Source organism: Biomphalaria glabrata, chromosome 3, assembly GCF_947242115.1.
Source record: "Biomphalaria glabrata chromosome 3, xgBioGlab47.1, whole genome shotgun sequence".
NCBI classification, from domain to species: domain Eukaryota; kingdom Metazoa; phylum Mollusca; class Gastropoda; family Planorbidae; genus Biomphalaria; species Biomphalaria glabrata.
In genome coordinates, this window is record NC_074713.1 from 53734932 (window position 1) to 53742563 (window position 7632).

At 38.4% G+C, this 7632-nt stretch overlaps 1 non-coding gene across 1 annotated transcript; it reads right to left on the reverse strand.

The window, feature by feature from the left end:
* Nucleotides 1-5897: 5897 nt before the first annotated feature.
* On the reverse strand, nucleotides 5898-6009 carry Trnal-caa (transfer RNA leucine (anticodon CAA)). Its single transcript has 2 exons — nucleotides 5972-6009; nucleotides 5898-5943 (listed from the first exon to the last, which is right to left on the reverse strand). It is a non-coding gene; the product is annotated as a tRNA-Leu (tRNA).
* Between the last annotated feature and the right edge of the window lie 1623 nt (nucleotides 6010-7632).

Here is a 7632-nt window from a genome sequence, read left to right on the forward strand (position 1 = left end):
GGGCGGGTTGCTTGAATCAGCCAGCAAAAACCAATGACTTGGTAGAGTTTAAGTCTATAATCAACCTATACGACCAGAGGTTAATACATTCATTCATTCATAATAATATTTCCTGAAAGAAACGTCTCTAACTTATAAGACAAAATAAGCGGAAGGGGTGATAAATGTAGGAAGCACTCAGGAGATAACAAAATAGCAAGGTGAACAAAGCAAGCCAGACATGGGGAATAAGACGATGTTTATACGCTGCTGCGGGTGGCGTCTGGCCAGCCGCTAGGAAATCCCTGTTTGCGCCCCTGCTCGGTACAGTTGTACTATAAATGTTAGATTAGGGTTAGGGTTATATAAGAGTAATTGGCAGGACTAAATGAAGAGTAAAAATAATTTGCTTAATTGTCTAATGAGCACTTCTTCACCTTCACCTGTCCCTGAACAGTTGAGGCACCACACATGATCTGTCGACCGTCCTTCTCCATTCCACTGTCCTTTGCCTTGGATAGAACCTCTTTCAATGAGAACCCAATTGCATACAATATGCATAAAGTCTATTTAATATTAAAACAGAACACGGAAAATAGTGTAATAACTTAAGTGAGGCAACTCAACGAGGACATAGACGTTTATTTACATAGAGACATGACAAACACAAAGGGGGATCTGCCTTGAGTACAGCATCTCCATATTGGCTCTCTACTTGGGCGGAAATCGTTGGTCTCCTCATGTCAACATCCTGTTCTAGTTTGGTTACTAGAAGTGCGCATCTCTGCACTAGCCTGGATGGTGGTGCGCATGGAAAAGTCATAACAATAGATTAGCTAAATTGAATCTGGGTTTATGTATATATATATATATATATATCATTATTATTATTATTATATATATATATGAACTAGAAATAGAAATTATTAGCAATTTAAAAACAAACAAAATAGTAAACAAAGTTACAAAGACAGTTTGTGTGGAAACACAAACTCAAAATTGGCCCCCGAAGTGGTCACCCTAGGCAGGTAAAAAGGCAGGTTTCAATATTTTCAGCAAGAATATCAGAATGAAATTCTATCAAAGGCATATAACAGAGAAGAATGGAGAAAGAAGTCAGACAGATCTTGTGAAGTGAAGTTAGATGTGAACCTGGCCTAACTGATGTCCTATAATGACAATCTGATTATTTTGTAAAGGTTTCATCTCTTATTCAAAGCCTAAAACAAAATTTTCGTATGAAACACTGCGCTGTGCTGTTCTGTCATTGATTACGTGAAAAAAAGAGAACTACTTATTAATTGTTGTTTTAAATTATGTTTCACTTATATGCATACTAAATAGATTTTTTTTTCTCTTAAAATAAAAAAAAAAAGTAAAAAATGTTTTTTTTGTAAATGTAGTAGTTAGTATGACAGAACTTAGGTATCTTAGCAATACAATTGTGAAAAAAAAATTATTTTTGGACAAAAAATCTAAAACCGTTAGCATAAATTTGTAACTTTAAAAATATTGTACATTGTCGTCTCCCTTACCAAATAGCCTCTTGTATTTGTTTGTTACTATTAATAGTGATTACTTGTAAAAAATGGTGTATCTTATGAAAAACAAACTGCTTGCATAGTTGATTTTAAAAATGAGATTTTTCGCTTTCAGAAAAGAAAAAAGTAGCCGTTGTACCAGAACTTTCAATTGTTTAAAAATAACATGATTTCGGATTTTCACTATCTTTTCTAGTTTACGAGATCTAAACGGGATGATCCACCGTGTCACCTATATCTTATTTAGAAGTATATACTTACACCATTTTAACTTACGGAAAAAGACAACAGTATATCACAAAAAGATTGTATTAGACAGAGGTGAGATAACATTAGCTTGTTTTGAAGTAGTAAGGTACTCTCCAGATAACCACAAAACAACAACCAGAAATCATTTAAAGGTTGATGTTTGTATTTTTGTTTTCAATTAAAAACAGAATTTAGGTCATGTTGTTAGTCATGTTGATAAAGTGTTGTTTTTTATTGTTTTTTTTTTCGTTTTGCGAAACAACTAATACCTGAAAATGAATTTTTCTTGTCGGTATATTAATGAAACAAAATCATTAATTACTAGCAACGAACCGATTAAATTTGTTTGTTTTTTTATGCTTGTCTTGTCTGCGCCTATGAGTAATTGTGTAAAGTTTCAACTTGATACGAGAATGGGTGTGGGAGAAATAACATGTAAAACATTTTTACCAGACAGATAGAGTGAGCTGATATAAGATTTGTAAAAAAAAATCCACAGAAACATCTATTAGATTTGTTACTGTTGCGAAGGCAAATTGTATAGAAGGTTTCTATTTGAATAAAAATGTGTTGTTTTTTTTTTTGGTTTTAACCCAATTGATAAAATGAAAATTAAATTAATTTTATCTTCAGATACAGACATTATTTTCAAGTGGTGGGGATACAGAAAGGTGTGTGTGGGGGGGGGGAGATATGGAGGAGTGCGCAGGGGAGGTAAGCTGTTCGACGAAAGGGGAGTAAGTTGGCCAAGGTGTGCATCTTTGACGTCATGCACCTCGATTCTATCTTTTTGGATGTCTGGAACATAGGGAGGCAGCGCAAAGTTAGAACATATGGGCGACAAAGTGTGTGTGTGGGGGGGGGGGGGAGGGGCACACATCGGTGGGGGGGTGTGGAGGTGCTGTAAGTTGAGCCAATAACCTGGGAGCCACTGCGTCAACAGATCTTCACATGAGATGAGTTTACCATAAACAGTTGCTGCCCTTTAGTCAAGGGGGCTGCCTGTAATCTTACACCACCTTCTTTCCCCCCACCCCCACCCCAAAAAAAAACCACGTTATCGTCACTACCCCCCCCCCCCCCACGTCGCCCTTAAAAAAAAATTGACGCCCTCACAGTCCCATTCTACAAGGAGAGAATGAAGAATCACATCCTCTCTACCTGTCTCTCTGAAGTTCATCTCTTACAGATACACGATTGCGTGTACAGGACACGACACTGAATGGACTTAGAAACCTTTTTGACAGCAAATGTTCAGTTCTGCCTTGCCCCCCACTTCTCGCCCCATAATACAGTCTTAGAGGAGGATCAAATGTCTTCAGCCTTGTATTTCTACATCCTCCAGAAAAAATAGATCGCATTCCAAACGCAACTCCCCGTGTCCTAAAATCGAAACCAAAGGTTAAAATCGAAATCGAAGTGCTGCCAGGTAGATGTAAAGGTAGATGTAAAGGTAGGTGTAAAGGTAGGTGTAAATGAAGATGTAAATGGAGATGTAAAGGTAGATGTAAAGGTAGATGTAGATGTATATGTAAAGGTAGATGTAAAGGTAGATGTAGATGTATATGTAAAGGTAGATGTAGATGTAAAATTAGATGTAAAGGTAGATGTTTATATGTAGATGTAGATGTAAAGGTAGATGTAAAGGTAAATGTAAAGGAAGATGTAAATGTAAAGATAGATGTAAAATCAGATGTAAAAGTAAATGTAGATGTAAAGGTAGATGTAAATGTAGAGGCAGATGTAGATGTAAATGTAGATGTAAAGATAGATGTAAAGGTAAATGTAGATGTAAAGGTAGATTTAGAGGTGGATACAAAGGTTGAAGTATATGTGAATTTAGATGTAAAGGTAGATGTAAATTCAGATGTCGATGTATATGTAGATGTAGCGGTAGATGTAAAGGTAGACGTAAATGTAGATGTAGATCTAAAAGCTGCATGTCCAAAACAAAATGAGAACTGCATACATAGCTAATCGTTTTAGCATACAGTCTAATTCCTTAGCATCCAGGTCTTATTCCTTAACAACCAGGTCTTATTCCTTAGCAACCAGTCATTGAAAGTGCTGCCTGAGTTGGTGTCAAATGCAACCCGAAGCGTTCCTTTAGACAACATCAATAAGGTCTAGAGAGGGACCATGACGCATAACCCAATCTGTGGCATGGCCACACCTTTTGATTTTATGACTGTTTGTTTACATGCGAATTAAACAAAAAGGCTGTTATCTAGAAAAAATATGTGATGTCATACACATAAAAGAACAATATATCGATTACATGTTCTGACGTCACAGCAGATCGATGAATTCAGCATAACAACTAACGCACCACATGATCTGGTTCAGTGATGCTCAGCCTACGGCCCGCGGGCCATCGCGGTGTTTTCCGGACCTTTTTTTTTTTTTTTTTTCACCGTGATTTTCATACCACAATTAGGGCCTACAACTAAGTTACGTCCTATCCATGCACGTCTCTTATAATTGGGTAATGAAAGGGCAGAGGCTCGATTACTTTGTACTTGTCAATTTTTTGAAAGGATGCCTTGTAGGAAGTTCCTGTGGCGCCCCCCCCCCCCGACACACAGACTATTCAGAAAAGGGCGGGCAACACTGAACTATTGTTTGTCCTCCTTCAGTTTTGACGACTATGGTTCATCTTGTAGAAAACCTTTTCATGGGAATGTGTAGCCCCCCCCCCCCCCCGTTTTTTTTTTTATGTAGAGACACTCCCGATAAGGTGACTTTTACTTTGGTGGCTAGCACTGAAATAGTCCTTGGCTTAATCAACAATACATTAAATAATTTTTTTAAAAAGTAAAGTTCCCCCTTTCAGACCTTGCCATCTATTAGGCCCAGGGGTTCTCAACCTGTTGGTCGCGAGCCACCTGGGGGTCGATTGACGATTTGCCAGGGGTCGCCAAAGACCATCGAAAAAGTTTATTGTTTTTGTCTATTCCTCTATTGCTGTGTGTGTGTGTGCATGGTGGGGGGGGGGGGTTCGCGGCAGAGTGGGGAATTGTAAAAAGGGGTGGCCGAGCTTAAAAGGTTGAGAACCGCTGTTAAATAATTAGGCAGATGTTGTTAAGGTCATTTGTTTCTTTGGCCAACGGTTAAAGATCGGGGGTGTCATGTGGCCAGCACAACGACCAACCGCCTTTACTTTTCAAACTAAAGTCAGGTACCATTTTAGCTGTGTGAACTTAGCGGCGCCTAAAAATCCATAAATTCACAATTCCGGTCTTCACCAAGATCAGAACCCAAGACCCCAGGCTCGGAAGCCAAGCGCTTAACAACTCAACCACCATACATATTGCACAACGACCAACCGCCTTTACTTTTCCCAACTAAAGGCAGGTACCATTTGAGTTGGGTGAACTTAGCGGCGCCCTAAAAATCCATAAATTCAAAATTCCGGTCTTCACCAACATCCGAACCCAGGACCCCAGGCTCGGAAGCCAAGCGCTTAACAACTCAGCCACCATACATATTGCACAACGACCAACCGCCTTTACTTTTCCCAACTTAAGTCAGGTACCATTTTAGCTGTGTGAACTTAGCGGCGCCCTAAAAAATCCATAATTTCAGAATTCCGGTCTTCACCAAGATCCGAATCCAGGACCCCAGGCTTGGAAGCCAAGCGGCTTAACCACTCAGTGGACAAATAGAAAAAGAAATGGTGCTGTCATCGTCCATGACCTTGTAGGCAAAATGTAAGAACGTTAGGACGAACAGAACGGGTTGAAAGATCGATCGCGAAAATGGAAACAAAATCCAAGGGAGATAACAATGTGTTAATGTTTTGATGAGTTTTGTAAAAATGAGAAGAACCAACAGGGCATTTAGTAAGAGAGTGAAACTTTACTTTTACGGTGACCTTGTAAATTTTATTCGAATGACCTTGAAAAGAAACGGAAGAAAACGTCTAGGTATAGACAAAACTCATCCCTAGATACATCTAAAGATACAGACCAACAATTCGTTTCGTTAAATCCCTTTCCTCTTGTTATATCGTTATATTTTCTGAAAAAAATAGGAAACAGGAAGAATACACACACACAAAAACCAGAGACATTAACAAATCAATGCACTAAGTTTTATTTAATTTAAATAACATAAAAAAAAAGGTCATGTCAGAAGTGGGATTTGAACCCACGCCCACATTCGTGGACCAGAACACCCAACTGGCAGGTAAGGTTATGAGCCTTGAGTCTTGCGCCTTAGACCACTCGGCCATCCTGACATACCCAATGACACTGATATTGACAACATATCACTGGGTAACAACAAATAGTACGCTCTTCCGCTGCTGAGTACAGGGTTAAAGCAAACAAAGGGAGACAAGTTCATAGAACAGATCGAAGACTAATGTCCTGGATAATAAATTATTGATTGCTTTGGTAGCTACGATGAGGCGAGGTCAGAATTGTACACAGTGAAACCTACACTGTGACAGCCGCGTACTATTTTTATTTTTTACACTGTGATTTTCGCAATTATTCAACTAGATACATACCACAATAAAGCTTACAAATAAGAAGTATTCATATCATGTAATGTCCCGAACGGAAGCAGTAGCACAACGACACGAAAACCACTACACTGCTATTTCATTCACTATTTTCTCTAATTAAATTTATTGTTTTTGAGGAGGCTGCCCTTTCGAAGTCAGAACAAAACAAACCAAATATAAAGACAAAAGTAGTTTTTTAAAAAAAGCTTAGTTTGAGTGAATGGAGATTACAGTTCAATCACTGCCATATTTCTGTTTTTTTAGGGTTTATCCCGCCTTTTCTCTATTTAAACTAAATTAATAATGGATTTGCTAATGCAGGGGTTCTCAACCTGTGGATCGCGACCCCCTTGGGGGTCGATTGACGATTTGCCAGGGGGTCGCATAAGACCATCAAAAATATGGATAGTTATTGTCTATTCTTCTATTGCTGTGTGTACGTGTGTGTGGGGGGGGGGTCGCGGCAGAGTGGGGGATTGTAAAAAGGGTTCGCGAGCTTAAAAGGTTGAGAACCGCTGTGCTAATGGATTTTTTTTTTTTGTTTGGTTGCTTCATGAGTCGTCATCAATGAATAATTGTTAGAAATTTCAATTTGATTCGAGAACGGAAAGTGTGGGTACCACTGGTAAAAAAGTTTGAGAAACACTGTATTTCTGCCTTAAAGATCACAAGGTCTGAAAGTGGGGCTTTACTACTTCAAGTATTTTTTGCAGTGTATTATCACTGCTTTAATTTTTAGTCTACTGTCTTTATCTTTAAATTTAGTGATTTTACTAATGATGTTAATATTCCTTGGTGATTTTACTAATGATGTTAATAATTTGTTTTCCGCTGCCGAGGACAGAAACAGACGTCGAAAAGAAAATCTTAATCGACAATCGGCGGACAATGGTTATGCTTTCCTTGACTGTGGCAAAATATGTAGGTCACAGCTGGGGCTGCGTATCTGTCAATGATCGTTGAATGGTGTGATACTGGGTTCTTGCTTCCTGAAGTACTCTAGACACGTGACGAGACAAACACTATACGACTGACTCAAGTCCGACAACATGAAGTTTATTTTACTATAATAATAACAATACACTGCACTCCTTGTTAGTGCTACAAGTCAAGAAATAATAACAATCCTATCCGCATAGCAGCGGTATCAAATGTATCAATCACGTCCGCATCTCAGCGGGTAACAATAAGAACAATTACTACTAGTGACACTGGAGCTTCAACTATAGATATCCATTGAAATACGAATAATACTTTAATATTCAATAAGCACATGATGAAATCAACTCTCAAATATAATTAATCAACAATCACTAGTCCATCGACTTTCATGCTATATACATATATAAACAC